The sequence below is a fragment of the Nomascus leucogenys genome, chromosome 23 (genome assembly GCF_006542625.1).
Source record: "Nomascus leucogenys isolate Asia chromosome 23, Asia_NLE_v1, whole genome shotgun sequence".
NCBI classification, from domain to species: Eukaryota; Metazoa; Chordata; class Mammalia; order Primates; family Hylobatidae; genus Nomascus; species Nomascus leucogenys.
Genome location: NC_044403.1, coordinates 19,653,596 through 19,677,678, shown reverse-complemented (window position 1 = coordinate 19,677,678; position 24,083 = coordinate 19,653,596).

The window sequence follows — 24,083 nt, the reverse complement described above, 5'->3', positions numbered from 1 at the left end:
CCCGTATCTGACATAAGCTGTTAAAAGCAGCCATGCCACATCTTGAATGCTTTGCTGCTTTGAAATTTCTTCAACCAGACACTCTAGGTTATCACTCTTAAGTCTGGCCTTCCTCAAAGCCTGAGAGCATGGACACAATGCAACCGAATTCTTTGTCATGAAGTAACATGGGTGACCTTGGCTCCACTTTCCAGTAAGTTCCTTATTTCTACCTGAGACTTCATCAGCATGACCTTTACTGTTTACATTTTTGTCAGCATTTTGGTCACAACCACCAACAATCTCTAAGAAGTTCCTAACTTTCCTTTATCTTCCTGTCTTCTTCTGAACCCTCCAAAATCTTCCAACCTCTGCCTACTACCCAGTTCCAAAGCCAGTTCCACATTTTCAGATATCTTTATAGCAATACCTGACTTCTTGGTACCAATTTTCTGTCTTGGCCCATTTGTGTTGCTATAAAAGAATACCTGAGTCTGGGTAATTTACAAAGAAAAGAGGTTTATTTGGCTCACAGTTCTGCAGACTGTACAAGAAGCATGGCACCAGCATCTGCTTCTAGTAAGGGCTTCAATATGCTTTCACTCATGGAAGAAGGCCAAGCGAGCCAGCATGCAGAGATCACCTGGCAAGAGAGAAAATGAGAGAAAGAGGAGGGAGGTGCCAGGCTCTTTTTAACAACCAGCTCTTATGGAACTAATAGCGCAAGAACGAACTCATTGCCTTGAGAATGGCACCAAGCCATTCATGAGGGATCCACCCCCATGACCCAAACACCACCATCATTGGGGATCAAGTTTCAACATAAGATTTGAAGGGGCCAAACATCCAAACTATAGCCAAAAGAAAGAGTTGTGATGCTAGTCATTGAATCTCTGGGATCCCTGTGGATAGCTTCACTCCTGGACTTCCAACTTACTTTGGCAAACATATTCCCTCTTTGCTTAGGTGAGTTCAGGTTGGATTTTATTTGCAAATAAAAAAATATTTCTAATGAATACACTCCCATTCAGTTTTTCATTCCTACCTCATCACCCTAATAAGCAGTAAAGATTTGAGCTTGTCATGCGTCATTTTAACCCGTTTGTGTCCATTGAACACATTTTTACATTTTGATTTAAACCTGATTAACTATTCAAGCACCGCCTGGGCTCTTCATAAATGGGATAAAGGATAGATGTGTTTTGATGAAAACGAGCCAGGAAAGGTCTTAAGTATGGAGAGATGCCATGTGAGGACACAAGGCAGCCAGCAGGAGAATGAAGACTGTAGAGAGGAAAAGAGATCAAAAGAGATATAGGAAAAAGTAATCTCTAAAATAAACATATGTTAGGTGTTTCAAATGCTGATGGGAGTAAGCCTGCAGTGGTCTGCCAGAGGCCTATGATAGCAGGGAGGAGGAAAGGAGAGCAGTGATGGACAGGGAAATTGGGGAAGAAGTGGATACGACTAACATTTATTCAGTGCCTCACTTGTGCCAGAACTGTGCTGGCTGCTTTGTGCCTATTGTCTCTTAGCAGGCTCAGAAATGTTAAATCATTATTAGCCCAAGGTGAGAGTGGGTTCCAGATTCGAACATAAGTCTCTCCGCCTCCAAAGCCAGTGCTGTTTACACTATAAAATGGGCCTGCATCCAGATCCCAGGATGTACAGGTTGGGAGACGATAGAGCCTGAGGTAAGAGAGGTGCTCTCTTGAGGCAAGAGAACCAGGTCAGCCTCAGAGCAACTTCACAGACTGCAACCTCATGTAGGGCCACCCCTCTTTGCTCTGGAACAGGGATAGCCCCAGTAGTCTCCCAGTGGGCTCCTGGAGCCTGTGACATTTGAGCACCTGACTGGGGGGAAGGGAGCAAGAAATATTTCTATGAAGCTAGGCTGTCAAAAATTGGAGAGGTGTTCAAGAAAGGTACTACTGTACTTAGAGATGGGTGTGATCCTAATCTTTTCTCTTGGTCCCCAGTGAAAGCCAACTGAACCTGGGCTGTTTGCAGTGGGAGGGAGATGTAAAAGGGAATAGCAATTTCATGAAGACTGGTTGACTCCGGAGGTAAGGAATCTGGTTCCACATTATATAATCTAAAAATGCCCCCACCACCTACCCCCACCCCCACGCACAAGAGAAGGAAAGGGGGAAAAAACATCCCAGAAATCACAGTCAAGGCAAATGCGGCGAAATGGCTCATTGGTTACTGTGGCAACCGACTCTTCCCTGCTCCGGCTGCTTATCCCACGATCCCTCTGTCACCCTATTTTTAGACTGGAGACAACGAATGAAAACGGCTTTAAAATATTTTTTTTTCTTTTCTGTGTGTCTAAGGCATGTATAACCTTTTGAAAAAGGCTCAAAAGCCAGAGCTCTAGTGTGGGGCTGGTTCCCTAGTTCTGATATGACGAGTGACCCTCATTTCTCTGAGACCTGGGCCACTGCATGAGGAAGGCGCTGGGTTTCTTATGGGTTAAGTGGCAACAAATGAGGAGGAGAAACCTTGAGCATGTGGCTTAGGCATAAGTAGCCTAGCTACCAAGTAAGGTGGAGAATCTAAATCATTGAAAATAAACCAAATAACAGGTCTTGAGGAATAAGAGGAGTTTGGAGTTACCTGGTGAGACTGACTATGTAACTCATCTTACCTCCTTCAGTTTTAATTTTCCTCAACTGTAAAATAAAGGAGATTATGGTCTTTCAGAATTTCAATGACCTCCAAGACTCTTTAAAGCTCTAAAATCTCTGATCATTATCAGTTAAAATGTCAGTTTCACCCACCTTGCAAAGGAATCAAGTGGTAAGAATCTACTATTTTTCCTGAGAAACAGCCCCAATTGTTAAAATATTTTTCAGTTGGATATTTGGGAATTGTTATTCTGGACTTTCTCTATCTCCTATTCTAAAGGAAAGATACTGTTTTTAAAAACTGTTTCTGTTGATGAAGATGAGAAATGAAGAAAATGTCAACACCTTTTCTTCATATAAAACATTGAATTAGTGCAACATACACTTGAGATGCTTTTAAGAGAAAGGTGAACTTCTGCTATTCAATGGCAAATAAATTATCAACTGAAATGCAAAGCAATAGGCTTGCTATGTGGCAGAAAATAGAACAGAGTTGGAGGCAGGGAAAAGTTGGAAAATGCTTACCGAAGGAGGAGAAAAATCTAAACCAGATATAAGCCATGTGTTTTATTTAGTTGATTCAGCACAGTGGTGGGAAGGGGGCCCAAGTGTCACAATAGGGAGGGAGCCCAGTTCTCAGGGGTGTCCTCACCCTGGCCTGGTTCACAGGGCTGAGTGAGAGAGCAGAGGAGGAGTGGTCTTTTTTGTGGGTAGTTGTTGGGGAGATAGGGATCTATTTCAGGTCAGCTGAGGTCCCAGAGTAAGGGTTCTCAAAGTCCAGCATGTGGGCACATTACTGAAGTGCTTGTTAAAAATGCAAATTCTCATACACAGCATTGGTTTGTAATAATCTGGTCTTTACACTCTTCACTGAGCTAATCTCTATTTTCTGCTTGGTTTTAGCTTAGATGTCCCTTCCACAAGGAGGCCTTTTTGACTACCCCCACCACTCCCACCTCAGATAGTTTAGGTCTCTTCTCAGGTGATACCATCACATTCTAGTGCTCCTTCTTTTGTAATTTTTATTACACTTGCAACCATTTGCTTAATATCTGTCTTCTATGCTGGACTGTAAGGACTGTAAGCTCTACATAAAACATGTGTCACATCTGTCTTGTTCACACTGTCTCTACTGACTAACCCAGGGTCCAGCACACAGTAGACACTCAATAAGTATCTGTTGAGTCAATGAACACTGTAAGTTATAGCTGTACTAGATTGAATAGTGTCCCTCAGAAATTCAGGTCTGCCCCGAACTCAGAATGGGAGCTTATCTGGAAATAGGATCTTTGCAGATGTAATTAGTTAAAATGAGGTCCTACTGGATTCGGATGTGCCCTAAATCCAGTGAGCAGAGTCCTTATAAGAAATCTATGTCAACGCGCACAAGGACGAAGGCCACATAAATGACAGAAACAGAGACTGGAGTGATGCAGCCATAAGCAAAGGAACTCCAAGGATTGCTGGCAGCCGCCAGAAGCTAGGACAGAGGCAAGGAACAGATTCTCCCTCAGAGTCTTCAGGAGGAACCAACCCTGACTAGATTTTGGACTTCTGGCTTTTAGAACCCTGATGAGAATATAAAATCCTGTTGCGTTAAGTCATCCAGTCTGTGCTGATTTGCTACAGCAGCCCTGGGAAACTAATACAATAGCCTACCTGTTCAGAATCACTTTTTTAATCGCTTATTATTTCTTTCGTTTATTATCATGCTGTCCATGTAGTCCATTTATACCACCAAGATTCTCATATTTCCTGCTCCAATCAGGCATTTAAAAGTAATTGAAACCCAAATTGGCTTTAACAATAAGAGAAACTTATTGCTCATGACCTGGAAATCACAGAAGTGAGATGGGTTTCACTGATGACAATGAGGAATCAATTTCCTTCCAGTCTCTCTGCTTTGCCTCCCAAAATGTAAGCTTCACCCTAAATTGGCTCCCCTCAACCCACCATGGTCACAAAATGCCTACTTCCAACTCTCTGGGCTATAATTTTTTCATGTATTGCATTCATTATTGATTTCTGCAGGACAAATTACACCAAACTTAGTATCCTAAAACAACAATAATCAGCTATTGTTTCTTGTAGGCAATGTGTTTATGAAATTCTGGACTGGTTCGGTTGTGGGATTCTGATTAGGCATTCTCATGAGGTTGCAATCAGGTATCAGTTGAAGTTGAAGACACTGAAGACCTTTCTAGGAACAGGGGATTCACTTTCAAGGTGGTTCTTTCATGTGGCTGTTAGGCTAATGCTGGCAAATTGGTTTCTGTCTACGTGGGATTCTTCACCAGCTTCAAGGGTCTTCATGACATAGCAGCTGGCTTTCCCTGGAGCAAGAAACCCAAGACAGCATGAAAAAAATTGCAATGTCTTTTAGCCTCAGAAGCCATACACCATCACTTCCACAGTATTCTCTCTTGCTCACACAGGTCAGCCCTAATTCAGTGTAGGCGGAGACTACACTGAATACCAAGGTCATGAATACCAAAAGACCCTCTTATGAACTGGCTATACCATCTATGTCCTAGAGAAGCAAGTTTGGGTGGCTTCCCAGAGTTTTAAAAAAAAAAAATGGAAACTTCTTTCCCAGAATTTTACAGAAAATGTTCCTCCTGCCAAAAGGGCACCTTTTCAAACTAGAAATTGTAGCTAACGCTTAGGATTGAGCTAAATTAAGCATGAACTACATTATCTCACCCTTTGGACTTAGCAGGGCTGAGGGGTATGAATACTTAAATAAAAATCTGGGTAGACACCAGGAGAAGGGAGAATGTGCTAAGGTGGCAGCCATAACACAATGTTTACTAAATCTAGTAACTTGACCCCAGGAACTTCTATTTCAGTAAATACTCTAGTATGTTTGAAGACTTAAAAAAAAAGTTTGAAGATTTTTTTAAAAAAATATAACCACACAGCTTTAAAAAATTATATCTTTAAAAACTAACATTAATTATCATCATTAAATATCCAATTAGCATTTAAAGGTCCCTAACTACTTGATTGCCCTATAAAATGTTTATATTATTTTGCTTATTTTTATTTTAAGTGGGATCCAAACACTGCATTTGGTTAGTATCTCTTAAGTCTCATTTAGTGCATTTATCATACAAATCTTCCTTCATTGCAGTTTATCTGTTGAAGAAACCACATCATTAATCCGCAAAATTTCTCACAGTCTGGATTTTGCTGATTGCATTCCCTTGGTGTTGTGCAACATGTCCCTCTGTCCTCTGTATTGCCTGTAAACTGGCAGTCAGAGTTGGAGGCTTCATCTGATTCAGGTTTCATGCAGGAGTTGGGTGAGGGGGGTTGTCAAGAGTATTTTACAGATATATGTATATGGCAATCTGTATTTTAACAAACATACTTTTTTTAAGTAAATTATTTCTTATTATCAACATTCATGGAAGTGACACTAGACATCTATATGGAGAGGAGAAAGCTTCGGAGTTTAGAGCCATGGCTGTAAAACTCTAATAGACAACAGAGTCAACTGGGAAGACTTATTTAAACAGATTGCGGGCTTCGGCCCTGGAGCTTTTTATTCGGTGAATATGAGATAAGGCCCCAAAATTTGCATGAATAACAAGCTACCAGGCAATGCTGATGCTGCTGTTCTTAGAACCACACTTTGTGAACCTCTCCTTTAGAGCATGGTGGGTCTAACATTTGAGAAGGCTCTGACATCTGAATACCAAGACGAAATTCTTCTTTTGCCACATGACAGCTGAACAGGTATGGGAAACTACATAACCTCTGTAAGCCTCAATTCCCTAATTTGTAAAATGGGGTCAATCATAACACGACCCACCTTAGATACAGTGGTAAAACAGTTCAATGAGATACTATACCTTTATCATGGAGCCTTGTCAATAATCAATATTCAACAAATGTGGTGGTAGTTGTAGTGGTAATTATAATGATCAATATTAGTATTCATTTGCTGGTTTTATAATCTACAATCAGGACACAAGAAATTATTACACTGCACCAGTTCCAAGGAGTCTGTCTGGGACACCTGCAGCCTTGGAGGTAGGAGTCGCTAGTCAAGTTGTGGCTCTGGACTACATCAAAGTGAAAAATAGGAAGGACAATGAGGGAAAGTTCTGTTTCTGTTTAGAGTTAGAGGTATTCTTCCAAATGGGGCATCAAGGAACCAGTCCTTCTAACACAAACACCAGGTCTACCATGTGGACAGCTCAGTAACTTTTCCCAATATCATAGATAAAGGGACTCATCTCTCAACCATCAACAGAACAATTTCAACATTGTGCAGGATGTGCAGACACAAAGACAAGCAGCCAAAAAAGTCAGAAAAAGATAACTAAGAGAAATTTAAAATAAGGGGAGCAACAATAACATAAATTTAAAATAAGAAGAGCAACAATAATATTTGAAATATTACGAATATTTCTAATTTGGCTGGGCACAGTGGTGCATGCCTATAGTCCCAGCTACTCCAGAGGCTGAAGCAGCAGGAATCCATGAGCCCAGGAGTCCAAGGCCAGCCTGGGCAACAGAGTAAGACCCCACCTCTAAAAAAAAAAAATTTAAACTTCACTGGTCATTACAAGTAAATATTAAGGATTCCCTAGGCTGTTGTACCTCTGTAACTTCCTTGGTTCTACCATTACTTGTTTAAATCACCAACCCAAAGCAAACTAAGGAGACTCAGGCCAATTTGTAAGAAGATAGTACTGAAGAAGAAAGGAGACAACATAGGCGCTGTAATTAAATATTGAACTGGTCCTAGATTTTTAAAAAGATTGCTGATCCCTAGCAAGGGCAAATAAGATGTCAGAGTAAGAACCACATACATATAGGCATATATATAAAACTGCAGTGGAAACTATTAATGAGGAAATAATACAGAATAATGGCTAAGAATCAGCAGACCTAGGTTTTAATTTTGTTTCTGCCATTCACGTGCTGTGTGACCTTGGAGAAGCTGCACAATCTCTCTGAACATCAATTTCTTCATGACAGTAATTTGTTATTACTATTTTTACTATTATTGTTTCTACAGGAATATTTATGGATCTTATGTCCCACCCAGGGACTCTCATACTGTCACAATTCTTTTTTATTTTTTGAGACAGTCTCACTCTGTCACCCAGGCTGGAGTGCAGTGGCACAATCTCAGCTCGCTGCAGCCTCTGCCTCCCAGGTTCAAGCGAGTCTCATGCCTCAGCCTCTGGAGTAGCTGGGATTACAGGCATACACCACCATGTGTGACTTATTTTTGTATTTTTAGTAGAGATGGGGTTTCTCCATGTTGCCCAGGCTGGTCTCAAACTCCTGGCCTCAAGTAATCTGCCCACCTCAACCTCCCGAAGTGCTGGGATTACAGGTGTGAGTCACCGCACCCAGCCACACAATTCTTATCTAAGCTGAATAATATGATTCCTGATCATTGTGATTGTAGAGAAAGTAAACAGAAGCTTATTGGTCGAAGAAAACACTCAGAGCTAATGATGATAATGAATCTGCCTCAAAGAGGCCACCTGAAGAGAAGGAGGATTGGGTTTGATGGCTTAGGAAACCGCTGTCACAAGCTGCAAAGAGTCAGAAATTTTACCCTACTTGAAAGCTAACAAGGTAGTCTACAGTTTAATGGACAGACGAAGATGTGTGGATCAAAGACGACTTTATTCCTCAGTGGGCAACATGAGCATCAGCATATCTATACAGTTTCCCTTGTCCCCAAGTCCAACAGGGGTGACATGATGGGACCCGATAATACCTGCTCACACAATGGGGTGGCTTATAGGAGAGGAGCCCAAGTCCTAGCGTCCAGAAATTTTCCCTCAAGCAGCAAACATTGTAGCAAGCAAAAAATAAGTTAGTCCCTCTCCTCCTAGGGCGCAAGCTGTTACAGGGTGGTCACACTGTGGTCATCTAAACCTGCTTACTTGCCTGTGACTAGCTACAGAACTGTTCAGCATCAGGAGGCAGGTGAGCCATTTTGCAAGAATGTGTAGGAATGCTCAGGGGCCATAGCAAACTGCCTGCCTAATGGGGCACTCACACTTACTGAGTGCCTTCTGAGTCCCAGCAGTCTGTGGGGTGCTTTATTAATACGTTTGCAGGTATTTTTCCATTTATTCAGAGCCGGAGTGTGGTCCTTTATCAGGATACAAAGGCAAAGTCTTTCAAATGGATCATAAGACATCGACTCACCACATCTCTAAAGTATATGATTATTATTTCAAACCACACAAGATATCTGGAGTTCAGGAGACCTTAATTATGAAGTACCTTTTATAAGTTCCTAACAAAAACCCAGTTCTGACCACTGATGCTTAAGAAAGATAGACTATAGGAATTTTAACTTTCATCCTCCTTGTTTTTCTTTTAGAATTTCTAAGCTGTGTCATGTCACTTCACTGGAAAGTTACATACCTGAATACTGCTCTAGTTCTTTATAGAAATGGCTTCACAAACTATGACTTAATACTATGCCCTCCTTTTTCTATCAGAAACTGGTGTAGATAATGCTAAATAAAGAACACCTTGTCTTGTTGAAGAGATGTCCTCTATGTTTACCAACATCTGCAAAGATTTACAACATAATTTTTTTGAATTTAATTCCAGTAGGCCATTTGCTCAGTATGTTTACTCATATTAGATATGAGAGCTAGATAACCCAAATTGATTCCCTTGTTTCCCTGGCTCTAAGAAAATCCAGAATTAAGTCTTGGGCTTAAAAGTAGACATTTCCTGGCTGGGCACAGTGGCTCACTCCTGTAATCCCAACACTTTGGGAGGCTGTGGTAGATGGATCACCTAAGGCCAGGAGTTCAAGACCAGCCTGGCCAATATGACAAAACCCCATTTCTACTAAAAATACAAAAATTAGCCAAGCATAGTGATGGGCACCTATAATCCCAGCTACTCAGGAGGCTGAAGCAGGAGAATCACTTGAACCCAGCAGGCAGAGATTGCAGTGAGCCCAGATCACACCACTGCACTCCAGCCTAAGTGACAGAGTGAGGCCCTGCCTCAAAAAAAAAAAAAAAAAAAAACATTTCCCTTAACCTGAGTTTTCTGGAATAATTATTCAATGTCCTTCACTGCTTGGCCCTTATCTTTGCATTTTTACTTCAGTGCTCTAAAGAATTATGGTACATTTTCTCAAATAATGTTTTGAAAGTAAACAGTAAAAGCAATAAGTCAATGAAGGAACAAAACTACCCAAGTTTTGGGTTATTTCATTTATTATTACTAATATTTTGCCTAAGTACCCATAAAGCTTTTTAGTTTAAGACGTAATCCTCAAATTAGTCTTAGCCTTACAGAATGTAAATTGAGCTTCCAAAAGTTAGTTAGCATGCCTTATATTATGAATTTTCCTGACTGATTTTATTGGGGTTTAATCAGAAACTATTATAAGAATTTCTAATCCGGGTTCTAAGCATTTGACATTATTAAACAGCTAAATGAAAGAGAACAGAAGGGTTGCAAAGTAGAAAATGCATTTTATTTTTAAATTGAACACCATTATATTTGTAATAACATTGCATGCTAAGAAGCATTAGGCAGCTCTGTCAGTTCCTGCTTCATACAGTCTAAATAAAACTGGAGAGCAATTTCTGAGAAGCCAAGAGGGTGAGGATCTCATGTCTACCCCAGAGCGATTCCCAAGAATAGCAGGTTGGAAGTTCTAAGGTACAAGTGAAAGGTTGTCTGAAGTTCTATTTGGTTGTTGACCTACTGCTGGCTGCTAGGTTTGCCCAAGGGGCATCAGTGATAATAGGTTACTCATAGGTCAGTCATTGCACAGATACACTCATCATCTTGGGAGGGCATCAGATGTGCCTGGAATGACTGCTGTGAGTCATGAAGGCCCCCTTGGAAGACCACATCCAACCCTGTACTTCTCACCTGGACTCTGCCTTAAGCAAAGTCCTCCTGAAGACCAGAGAGATGATCCACCATTGAGTGTGCTCCGTTGGAAAACACCCAAATCCTTAAGGACATACAACCTCTTCCTGGGACCCCCACATCCACCCTTGCTCTGGGGGTGGCCTAAATGAGGGTGAAGACTCAGCTAGAAGAATAAGGGGCAGCAAACATACCTGCTTGCTACAAAAGAAAGGAGAGCTGTCAACACTCAATCTCGTTTCTTGACATCACCTGAGTCTTCAACTCCATCGGAGGATTTAGGGGGCAAAAATTAAACTCTCAAAAATGATTTTAAGGATTTTAACCTTTAAAGAGTAAACATTTGTCATCCCATTTTGAGTTGCACTGTGTCACAAACCAGAAACAAATAAAATTTTCAAACCAGCAGCTAAGTTTAGCACAGTTGAGCCAGGACCATCCACAGTGAGAGAGGCTGCCAACACAGTACCCTCTGCTGGGCAAAGGGGTCCCTACAGCCCTTCTTAGCAGGGCTAAAGCTGTGTGCAACAGGGTGACCCTCCAAGCTGCCCTGGTCCCCAAAGCCAAATAGCCCATGGGAGTGTCATGGCTAATTTTCCATCTTCGGATTTGAGCTCAAGAAATATACATGGCCGGGCACAGTGGCTCACACCCGTAATTCCAGAACTTTGGGAGGCTGAGGTCAGGCAGATCACGTGAGGTCAGGAGTTCGAGACCAGCCTGACCAACATGTAGAACCCTCGTCTCTACTAAAAATACAAAAAAAAAATCATAATAATAATTAGCAGGGCATCGTGGCAGGTGCCTGTAATCCCAGCTACCCAGGAGGCTGAGGCATGAGAATCACTTGAACCCAGGAGGCGGAGGTTGCAGTGAGTCAAGATTGCACCACTGCACTCCAGCCTGGGAGATAGAGTTAGACTCAGTCTCAAAAAAAAAAAGAAAAGAAAAAGAAAAAAGAGAAGATAGGAGAAGAAAAAAAAGGAAAGAAAAATACTTGAGAAAAAGCAAAGACCAGAAAGCCAGAGCAGGTGGGAAAGAACAAAAGGCATTTTTCCGCTTCTCTCCACTTTTTACCAACTGCTGCTCACAGCACTTTCTGCTGAAATGTTATTGCTGCTAAGGTGTCAGCAGATGAGAGACAAGTTTCCGCCTTCCCTTGGGACATCTGGATTTCCAAAGCAGGCTTTTGAAAGCTAAAAAGTTTTCAAGCCCCAAATGAGAATGGGTTTGGATTTATTCAAAAAAGGACCATACACATGGGAGAGAGATTTTCCTGGCACACTTCAAATCACATTTTCCAGGAAAGGAGTGCTTTCAAGTAGCTCTGCTCAGGTCAGACTTAGGGATATGGGATACTCAAGGGATAGCATAGGATAGCCTGGGCAGGGTAGGGGGGTGGAGGGGACATCCCTGTCTTTAACTGAAATGCAAGAATATGTTATAGAAGAACGATCACTATTGGGAAGAGGATGGTTTCATGTAATGTGTTTGAAATTATATGAAGGGTTGGTTGATTCCACTTGACAACTATGTATGGAGATCCTCTTAGGAGCTATACTGTGAGATACTAAAGTATACAAAAACGACTAAGACACAATGCCTACCCTCAAGGTGCTCATTCTGGCAGAGGAAATAAACATGGAAATACCAATGCATTGAGGCCCATACTATACTAGCTTTATGTTCAAAGTGCCATCACCCAAGAAGAAAGAGTGGAGGAGGCCTTTTCAAACATCAGTAAGTATAGAAGAGAGATCTTGACTTTAAAAATTGTGATCTCTCATATAAATGTTTTTAATGAGGCTCGTGCTAGATAAGGGAAAGAAATGGAGAAATGAAGCAAAAATGAGACCTGTAAATTAAGTAGGACCTACTGCAAGAGAATTTTTTCTTTTGCTTTTTAAACTTGCAGCCATTTCAGATGCATAATTATTAACTGTGTCACAAGAATAAAAAAATAAACAGAGCATGGAAGATGATAGTGCACATAAATATTAGATCTTAATATCCATGAAACCTTGGCCATTCAGTACATTTAGGGTTAGAGCCAGGAAACCAGAAGGTGAACAGAAAGAGAAAATTGTAATATAGAAGGAAAATCAGATGAGCATTACCAAATATTTCAATAAAAGTGGAACTAAGGCCAAATAGCACAAAAGGCAGAGCTGCAGAGGTAGATGATTTATTAACAGAGCTACTAAATTCTGTGTCAAGGGTAATTTCAAGTTACAAAGACTGAAGTTAAGAAAGAATGAAGTAGAAAGTCCAGAGAATTGGGAGTTTAGGGATCAGATTCTAGACTTAGCTGCACTGCTGACAAGTAAGGGGACCTGTGTAGACCTTGGTTTCCACATCTGTAAAAAGATGAGGTAGACCGGGTGCAGTCGCTCATCCCTGTAATCCCAGCACTTTGGGAGGCTGAGGCAGGCAGATCACTTGAGGGCAGGAGTTCAAGACCAGCCTGGCCAATATGGCAAAACCCTGTCTCTACTAAAAACACAAAAATTAGCCAGGGCATAGAGGTACACACTATAATCCCAGCTACTCGGGAAGCTGAGGCAGGAGAATTGCTTGAACTTAAGAGGCAGAGGTTGCAGTGAGCCAAGATTGTACCACTACACTCCAGCCTGGGGGACAAAAAAAAAAAAAAAAAGATATACTAGAGGCTCTTTAAGTTTCCTTGCATCTCACTGGAAAAAAAAGAGCTGGCTGGGCGCAGTGGTTCATGTCTGTAATTTTAGCACTTTGGGAGGCTGAGGCAGGTAGATTGCCTGAGCTCAGGAGTTCGAGACCAGCCTGGTCAACATGGTGAAACCCTGTCTCTACTAAAATACAAAAGAAATTAGCCAGGCATGGTGACTTGCGCCTGTAGTCCCAGCTACTTGGGAGGCTGAGGCAGGAGAATGGCGTGAACCCAGGAGGCGGAGCTTGCAGTGAGCTGAGATTGCGCCACTGCACTCCACTTTGGGTGACAGAGTGAAACTCCATCTCAAAAAAAAAAAAAATAAGAGCTGAAATATGGATAACATATAGCACCCATTCATTCATTTCAACAAATATTGAGCACACATATAGCATGTTCCTGGCATATAAGGACATCATGGAGAATAAGGAGTTTATACTCTGTCAGGGAAGACAGTCAAAGGAGACAAGAAAGGGTAAGAACAGTACTTGGGAATATTTTCAATTCAGTTATTGAGCACTATGGTAGCAGCCTCCAAGATGGCCCCCAATAATCCTTGTCTCAAGTATTCACGTCCTTGTGTAATTTGCACTCACACTGTACCAGGGTTGGTCTCCATGATTGACAGTATACAGCATAAATAATGGCAGATCACTTCCAAGATTCTTAGATTATAAAAGACTGCAGCCTCAGTCTTGAGTACCCTATCCCCATCCATCTGTATCTGCATCTGTATGTCTATTTCTATGTCTATCCCCATCTCTATCTCCATCTCTCTTGGATCTCTTGCTGTTTTGACTTATGTTTGATGCTCTTTTCACTATACTGCATTGACTCTTTAAAATGAGTTAATTTCATAGATAAATAAGTTCAAGTGGATTAAGTAATTTGTTCAAGATTCTACAGCAAGTAGCTGAGCCTCTGCACTAACCTATCAAACGCAACTCCATTCTTTAGGATAATCTTTTTCCTTCTGTTTAGCTTCACTGACCTCGAGATAATTAGCTGAATGAACATTAAAAGAAACCAGAGCTGTCCTTAAAGGGTAAGCTGGGGTGTTTGCCTCAGGTCTTCCAATTCGAGGTGAGTGCTATATCAGTGATTCATACTTAGTGATCTATTCATCCATTTACTCAACAAGTATTTTTTAACACCCACTTAAACACAGTGGGTTGTAGGAAATACAAAATGCTAATATTTATTAATCTAATCAGGAATAAAAGGTAAATGTCATGAAAAATTAGAATAAGATCATTATATATCTGCCTGCTGAATGAATGATGTGAACAGTATATACAATAAGCATTTAAAAAGAATCATGGAACCTTAAAAAATGAAAGAATGAAGAAAATCCACTGTTTTCTGGAGAAATCATACCACACTCTCAGGCAATGGAATCTAGACCTAGAACCCCTGATTTTTTTTTTATTTCCATTTTTATTTTAGATTCGGGAGGTCCATGTGCAGGTTTGTTACAGGGGCAAATTGTGCGGTGCTGAGGTTTGGGCTTCCATTGATCCTGTCACTCAGACAGTGAACATACCACCCAATAGACAGTTTTTCAGCCTTTGCCCCCTTCCCTATCTCCCTCCTTTTGGAGTCCTCAGTGTCAGTTGTTCCCATCTTTATGTCCATGTGAATCCAAGATTTAGCTCCCACTAATAAAAGACCCGGACTCTTATTCCCTCAAAGTTACTTTCTCTCATAGGGATAGCCCATCAGTTACCATTGCAAATACTACCAGACCCCAGGAGACACTGCTTTCTCCTTCAATATTTTGGCTGTGACTTGGTCATCAGGCTAAAGAATTTGAGCTCTGTTTCCGTAATTGTTGAAAGTTTTTGAGCTAAATTCACAACGGGGATGAGAATTGAGGTGTCAGAGGCAGGGGGATTGACGTCAACACCCCCAGCTCACACCAGGCCAGCAGGGCAGGACCACCACCTGGTGACAGGCACAGATGGGCAGCAGAGTCCTCCAGAGAGAGAGTTGGGCAGGGCACTAGAAGGGGCTGTGGGCGCTGCAGTGCTTGACTGACTGGCAAGGACTTTTTCACGCCCAACTTAAAGAGACCCTGTATGTATGTATGTATGTATGTATGTATGTATTTATTTATTTATTTATGGAGTCTTGCTCTGTCTGTCGCCCAGGCTGGAGTGCAATTGTGCGATCCCAGCTCACTGCAACCTCCGCCTCCCGGGTTCAAGTGATTCTCCTGCCTCAACCCCTGGAGTAGCTAGGATTACAGGCGCACGCTACCACGCCCGGCTAATTTTTGTATTTTTAGCAGAGACGAGGTTCCACCATTGTTGGCCAGGCTGGTCTCGAACTCCTGACCTCAAGTGATCCCATCCACCTGCCTCGGCCTCCCAAAGTGCTGGGTTTATAGGAGTGAGCCACTGTGCCCGGCCGAGACCCTTTTTTAGCTTCATGAAGAGCAGAGACAAATGCAGGTGTTTTAAGAAGCTTGATATGGCCCTAGGTTCTCAATACTTTTAGTTTTCTGGCCCTCTGGTGTCATGAAGTCACAGTAAAGATAACACAAACTACCTACTTTCAGCATATGCTGATTTTCACAGAGGATTGTGAGAAATGGACTGCAAAAGTAAAAAGGGAAAATTCCAAGCAGGAATGTAAAAAATATTTGAATCTATGCAAGTTTTTCAAGTCAGGAGGCAAACAAGGGCTCCTCTTTACCCCTAGAGGCCCCACAGGCACCTTGAGATTACTGTGCTCCAGAGTGTTGGCTTTCTCCTTAGTACCTGTCCTTCCTTTTACATTCTATGATATGGTGAATGACATCACCATCTACGCACTTAGGCCCAAAGCCAAGGATCCATTCTCTCTACCTCTTCTTCCTCCTGACCCTACAGTCAGTGACTATATTGTCAATTCTGCTTCCTGAATATCTCTCTACTCTATGTCCTCACCTTCTTACTATGCGAGTCTTGGTTAAAACTCTCGTTCTGTCTACCCCAGATCGAACAGTTCCTTGAAACGGATGGGTATTTCTTAAAGACAATGTATTAGTCCCTTCTCACACTGCTAATAAAGACATACCTGAGACTGGGTAATTTATAAAGGAAAGAGGCTTAATGAACTCCCAGTTCCACATGGCTGGGGAGGCTTCACAATCATGGACAAAGACTAAGGAAGAGCAAAGGGATGTCATACATGGCGGCAGGCAAAGAGAGAGCTTGTGCAGGGGAATTCCCATTTATAAAACCATCAGATCTCATGAGACTTATTCACTACCATGAGAACAGTATGGAGAAACCACCCCCATGATTCAATTATCTCCACCTGGTCCTGCCCTTGACACCTGGGGATTATTACAATTCAAGGTGAGATTTGGGTGGGGACAGAGCCAAACCATATCATTCCACCCCTGGGCCCCTCCTAAATCTCATGTGCTCACATTTCAAAACCAATCATGCCTTCCCAACAGTCCCTTATAGTCTTAACACATTTCAGCATTAACTAAAAAGTCCACAGTCCAAAGTCTCATCTGAGACAAGGCAAGTTCCTTCCACTATGGGCCTGTAAAATCAAAAGCAAGTTAGTTACTTCCTAAATACAGTGGGGGTACAGGCATTGGGTAAATACACCCATTCCAAATGGGAGAAATTGGTCAAAACAAAGGGCTACAGCCCCCATGCAAGTCTGAAATCCAGTGGGGCAGTCAAATCCTAAAGCTCCAAAATTATCTCCTTTGATTCCATGTCTCACATCCAGGTAATGCTGATGCAAGAGGTGGGTTTCCACAGTCTTGGGCAGCTCCACTCCTGTGGCTTTACAGGGTACAGCCCTGTTTTCAGCTGCTTTCACAGGGGGGCATTGTGTGTCTGCAGCTTTTCCAGGCATACAGTACAAGCCGTCAGCGGATCTACCATTCTGGGGTCTGGAGGATGGTGGCCTTCTTCTCACAGCTCCACTTGGCAGTGCCCCAGTGGGGACTCTGTGTGGGGTCTCCCACCCAACATTTCCCTTCCACACTGCCTTAGCAGAGTTTTTCCATGAGGGCTCCACCGCTGCAGCAAACATCTCTCTAGAGATCCAGGCATTTCCACACATCCTCTGAAATCTAGGCAAAGGTTCCCAAACCTCAATTCTTGACTTCTGTGCACTTGTAGGCTCAACACCATGTGGAGGCTGCCAAAGCTTGGGGCTTGCACCCACTGAAGCCACAGGCCAAGCTGTTCTTTGGCCCCTTTTAGCCATGACTGGGATGCAGGGCACCAAGTCCAAGACTACACAAAGCAGCAAGGCCCTGGGCGTGGCCCAGGAAACCATTTTTCTCTCCTAGGACTCCAGGCCTGTGAAGAGAGGGGCTGCCATGAGGACCTCTGACATGCCTTGGAGACATTTTCCGCATTGTCTTGGTGATTAACATTTGGCTCCTCATTACTTATGCAAATTTCTGCAGCTATCTTAAATTTCTCCTCAGAAAATGAGTTTTTCTTTTCTACCACATCATCAGGCTACAAATTTTCTGAACGTTTATGCTCTGCTTCTCTTTGTGAATATAGAAAGCTGAATGATTTTAACAGCACCCAAGTCATCTCTTGAAGGCTTTTCTGCTTAGAAATCTCTTCTGCCAGATGCCCTAAATCATCTCTCTCAAGTTCGAAGTTCCACAGATCTCTAGGGCAGGGGCAAAATGCCATCAGTCTCTTGCTAAAACATAGCAAAGGTCACCTTTGCTCCGGTTCCCAACAAATCCCTCATCTCCATCTGAGACCACCTCAGCCTGGACTTTATTGTCCATATCACTGTCAGCATTTTGGTCAAAACCACACAACAATCGCTAGGAAGTTTTTTCAAACTTTCCCTCTAAACGATTCCAACCTCTGCCTGTTACCCAGTTCCAAAGTCGCTTCCACATTTTCAGGTATCTTTATAGTAGTGCCCCACTCCCGGCACCAATTTACTGTGTTAGTCTGTTCTCATGATGCTGATAAAGACATACCCGAGACTGGGTAATTTATAAAAGAAAGAGGTTTAATGGACTCACACTTCCACATGACGGGGAGGCCTCACAATCAGGGAGGAAGATGAACGAGGAGCAAAGGGATGTCTTACATGGTGGCAGGCAAAGAGAAAACTTGTGCAGGGCAACTCCCATTTATAAAACCATCAAATCTCATGAGATGTATTCACTACCACGAGAACAGTATGGCAGAAACTGCCCCCATGATTCTGTTATTTCCACCTGGCTCCACCCTGGACACATGGGGATTATTATAGTTTAAGGTGAGATTTGAGTGGTGACACAAACCATATCAGACACTGTTCCATGATTGTATCAGTCAGCATCCAGCAGGAAGCTGGCTACGCATGCAGAGGTGACACTTGAAGACATTTGAATAAATAAATTATTTTCAAAGGTGTGGGCTGGTACAGGAACCAGCAAAGGATAGTGATGGATCCCTAGATTAGCAATAGCAGGAAGTCATTGCCACTGCGAGGTCTGAAGGGGCAGAGGAAGGAGAGAACTATGGCTATAAAATCCAGAGTGAGCTGTAGCTATAGAAATGGGACCTCTCATTTTCATTAGCAAAAATGATAAGTGTGTGAGGTAGCACGTGTTAATTAGCTCAATTCAGCCACTCCATAATGTATACATATTTCAAAATAACATATTGTACACAATTAATATAACTTTCATTTGTCAATTAAAAAAATAAAAATAATGAACAAATGAAAAAAGGGACTTCCTAACATGAATTATGACCTCAGGTAGAGCCACTGGCAAACTGAGGGCCAACTGAAGAGGGCTAGAAATTTTCTAGGCCAGTCATGCTGGATCACACCTGTAATCCCAGCACTTTGGGAGGCTGAGGTGAGAGAATCCCTTGAGCACAAAAGTTCAAGACCAGCCTGGGCAATATAGCGAAACTTCTTTTCTACACAAAATTTTTAAAATTATCCAGGTTTAGTGGTACATGCCTGCATTCCCAGCTACTCTGGAGGCTTAGATGGGAGAATGGCTTGAGCCCAGGAAGCAGAGGCTACAGTGAGCCATGATTGTGTCATTGCACTCCACTCCACCCTGAGTGACAGAGCAAGGCCCTGTTGACAAAAATTTTTTAAAAAGGAAAGAAAAATAGATAGGAAGAAAATTTTCTGTGCTGTCTTTCTTCCCACCTCTGATCTCCTGCTGGTTTCCCCCATTGGCTGAACCCAACAAGAAGGGAGCAGGCAAGAGAGTCAAGCTGGGACGTTTCCAGAAGGTCAGCCTCCTGGAGTCAGGGTAGAGAAAGGTGGGGATCAAACCCAGATGGACAAAAGGAGAATATCCACAACAAAGGCATTTCACAGGACCCATTTGCACATTAAAATATTTTAAGAGACCTCTGGCAAAGAAACCTCTTCAAATTTATTTACCCAGTGTTTTTCTGATCTTTCTGAATTTAATCTTGCTCAGCTGCATCTACTTCCTAAATGCCACCATGTATGACTTCTTAAAGCACAAATCTTAGCAAGTTATTTCTCTGCTCAAACATCTGTCAAAGTTCCCCATTACCATAAAATGGACATCTCTCCCTGACCCTCAGACCATCTCCCACCCCAACATACACACACACCAGACCATCACTGACTCCTGCCTGTCTTTCCAACTTTATCTCCCCCCACTTTCCTCCCAGTAATTTATACTCTAGGCTGACTGAGCTGCTTAGGGTTCCCTGTTTCATGACCCCATGCTGTCCTCCCACCTAGAATGCCCCAGTGATTCCAAGGCCTGCATTAATATGATCAAGTGGGCCCTTTTCATAAAAACCTTTTCCAATGAACTAGACTGGATGACACTTATTTTTGTGCTCCTGCTGTACTTCTTTAGGCCTGCAACTGGTCTATCATACAGTAGTAACTCTGTTTGATTTCTATCTCCTTGATGAGGCTGAAGAATGTCTTGAGGTCAAGCTCAGTGGGTAACATTGCTCTGTATCCCTGCTGCTCCGCTCAATGCCCAGCAAACAACAGAGGCCCAGGGAATGTTGGTTGACTTGAGTTCTTCCTCCGTGTGAGAGCCATATGGGTGGTGAGCAAGCAGAGGTGGGATCTTTCCAGAACACACCCCTGAGTCATGAGCAGAGGGGAGACCAAAAATGTCTGCATCTTGGACTCCTCGTGTTTGGTTCTATTATTCCTACTCATAAACACTGAAGTGACTGCTAGGAAAAAATAGTAAGATTTGAGGCCAGGCGCGGTGGCTCACACCTGTAATCCCAGCACTTTGGGAGGCCGAGGTGGGTGGATCATGAGGTCAGGAGTTCAAAACCAGCCTGGCCAAGATGGTAAAACCCCATCTCTACTAAAAACACAAAAAATTAGCTGGGCATGGTGGCAGATGCCTGTAGTCCCAGCTACTCAGGAGGCTGAGGCAGGAGAATCGTTTGAACTCAGAGGGCAGATGTTGCAGTGAGCCGAGATCGCACCACTGCACCCCAGCCTGGGCAACAAAGTGAGACTCTGTCTCAAAAAAAAAGATTCAAGTAATTGTCACAATACATAGGGAACTTACTTCTTGAATAACTCCTAAATACCTGCCTGCAAACACCAATACCAAAAATGGTGACAGGGACTCCCCTCAAATAGTTCAGAACACAAGTGCCCTGAAGAGCTATTATGTTTTCATAGGTCCTGCCCCTTGCCTGTCTCTGACTGTCTTGCATTAGGCTAATTATAAATTTAGATTTCCCAGGTAGGTCTATACCATGAAATAACCAGCCCATAGAATAAAACTTGGGTCCAAATTCTTCCAGGTGTTCCTCTGGAAGTAAGACTGGCGTGTTAACAGACACAATCCCAGACACCTTCAGAGGTGGCAGGGGGACTCCAGCCAGCTGCAGTACCACTGACCTCATTGCAGTAGGTTGAGTGATAGGAAAAGCACTGGATTACAAATCAGATGAAAAAGGGTGAGGGGAATGCTTTCAATCCTAATTCTACCGCTTTACCAACTGGGTGACCAAGCTACTCAATGCCTTTAAGTTAGTTTCCCCATCTGCAAAATAAGAGTAAAACCCACCTCACACGGTTATTACCAGGATTTAATGAGATAGCATGGGGTGGAGATTAGCAGAGACCTGATAAATTTGTGTTTCTGTTTCTACTACCTTAATTATCTCTTCTTTGAAGAGGCTGCCTTTCTAATTTTGGAAGGAGGCAGGTGACTTGGATGGGTGCAGTGAGGTATGCTACCTTGTTTGTTTAAATTTTTAAAAAAATTAATTTCAAAGCTTCCTTATGGCAATCGTGTGACAGAAATAAAACTAGGCAGTTGTTGCTATGCGACATCAGTAGTTTGCCGAGGGACTGGATATATATTTGCTGTTACTTATCTTTAGTAGAATCTTGAGCAATATTTTTCTGACTACCCAATGTTATCCTGTTCTCATTATGTAAAAAAACAGTTGAGTTGGGAAATTGGGGAGGAAGTCCTGCCCTGAGGTTCACTGGATAACGACTGGCCCACAGACACCTTAGTACAAGACTTTGTGTGTCCTCTTTCCATTTTTTGTTCTTTTTCCTTAATCTCTTTCCCCCCAATCTCTTTCCTCCCATTTTCTTCGCTTTTATAAAAGAAAATACTGGGGTTTTTTAGACCTTTTTCGCCCAGGCTGGAGCGCAGTGGCACGATCTCAACTCACGGCAACCTCCACCTCCCAGGTTCAAGTGATTATCCTGCCCCAGCCTCCCCAGTAGCTGGGATTACAGGTGCCTGCCACCACGCCCAGCTAATTTTTTATGTTTTTAGTAGAGACGGGATTTCACTATGTTGGCCAGGCTGGTCTCAAACTCCTGACCTCGTGATCTGCCCGCCTCGGCCTCCCAAAGTGCTGGGATCACAGGCGTGAGCCACCGCACCCGGAATCTAGGCCTTTCCTTGATGGTGTCTTTCTCAGTTTGGGTTGGGTGTTGGACCTTGACCCTTTTAAAGCAACAAATATTAGGATTTATCTAAAAATTGGATTCGTAGCTAGTCCATCCAATAAATGTCTCTCTCTACTTTTCACTTAACAAAAGACATGACAAAGTTCATATAAATGTTTTTTGTGAAATATTTAACTTCATGCTCTTGGGTTATTCTCGTCCTCACTCGTGTGCTGGTGTACAATCTTCATACTTCATATTTTCTTCCAACACGTTCCTTTCTTTGGAAAAAAAAAAAAAAAAAAAAAAAACCCTGGCCAACATGGTAAAACCCATCTCTACCAAAAATTAGCCAAACGTGGTGGTGCATGCCTGTGGTTCCAGCTATTCAGGAGGCTGAGGCTTGAGGATCACTTGAACCCGGGAAGCAGAGGTTGCAATGAGCCCAGATAGTGCCACTGCACTCCAGCCCTCCAGCCTGGGCAATACAGTGAGAACCTCTCTCAAAAACAAACAAACAAAACTTTAACTGCATTAAAAACAAACAAGTCTGCAGTAAAACTCCTAAATGTGTCTTGTCCCTAACTCCTCCCCTTTGTCCATGTCCCCTTTTCAGTCCAGAGCTCTTACCAGTTCTGCCCTTCCTACTCCTCTCTGCCGGCTCTTCTAGCTCTCATCCAAGTACATGCTTGAGTTCACCTGACCCTTCTACACTTTTCCATTCTCAACTCACTGGCAGCAATGTGTTGAAATTCTAAGCAAGTGCAGAAAAAGAGTGCACAAGAAATCTAATGGGGGATATTCTAAAGGAGTCTGTGACCAGGTTTGAGGAAAAAGTCCCACTCAGGGTTAGAGAGCATCATGGGGGAGGGGTGAGCATTCTGAAGAAGGCGTGTTTGAGCTGGGAGGACTTACTCTGTGCTGCGAGAAGTGACTAGACAATAACAACACAATATTCTAATTTTGAAGGGAGCCCCAGGGCTTTTGGGCTGATACCTGTCCTACCCAACCCCCTACCCCATCTCCAGCCTGTGTTTCTACCTTGGTTTTCTGCTCCAGCTGAAATGTATTTGCCTTGGTTTGAGCTCACCCAGCTTTTCAGCATCAACTATGTAAAAGAGAAATGGTCAGAATAGAGTAGGATCCCTGAGAATATCTACTCTAACTCCCAGACAGTCCAAAACCTGAAGCCAAGAGATGGGCCAAAGTCACATAGCTTATTAGTGTTATCAGACAGAGGGACCCAGTGTCACAGGCCCTGGCTTTCCAGCCAATGGGCCAACTGGCTAAAAGAGAGGCCTGGAGGGTGGAACATTAAAGTAAGGCCTGTTTTGTCTAATTTATGTCCAGTTAATGACTAGAGGATGATGATGTATTTTTAATCTCAGGGAGAGGGGAAGGAAGACCCAAATGGGCATAGTTCCAGGCTATAAGGATTGCTGGCAAACAGATTCTTGTTTCCCTTATCAGTATATGGTAGCAAACATGAATTGAGTACCTACTGTTTCTGCATCCGGTACTGGGCACTGGTGCACAGAGATGCAGAGAACACAATTCTTGTCCAGCCCTCAAAACTCTTGTGGACTAATGGCTAAACAAATCTCAAATTAAATAGAGCAAAAGACAGAATCCTGGGGGAAAAGCTTTTTTTTTTCCCCCTGCACAAAGAAGGAATGATGAATCCACCCTGTGAGGAAGAAGAGGTCAGAGATGGTCTCACAGAAGAAGTAGTTTTGAGTGGGGTCTTAAAGGGGAGATATGGAAGTGACAGAGAGAAGGCCAAGGGCTCCATGCAGCTGAGGCAGCCCATGTGAACAGAAGGCAGCCTCAACCAGCAGCGCATCTGAGCTTTGTTTCCTGTGAGAGGTGCTGTAGCACATACAGTGTGTAGGAAAGAAGTGGGGGGACTAGGATGAAAGGCTGGAAGCACAGAAAAGGGCTGGTACTGTAATGATGGGCCTCTGATTAATAAATCCATTTGCATATGTATATTCCACTTAGATAGGGAAACGATTTGCAGC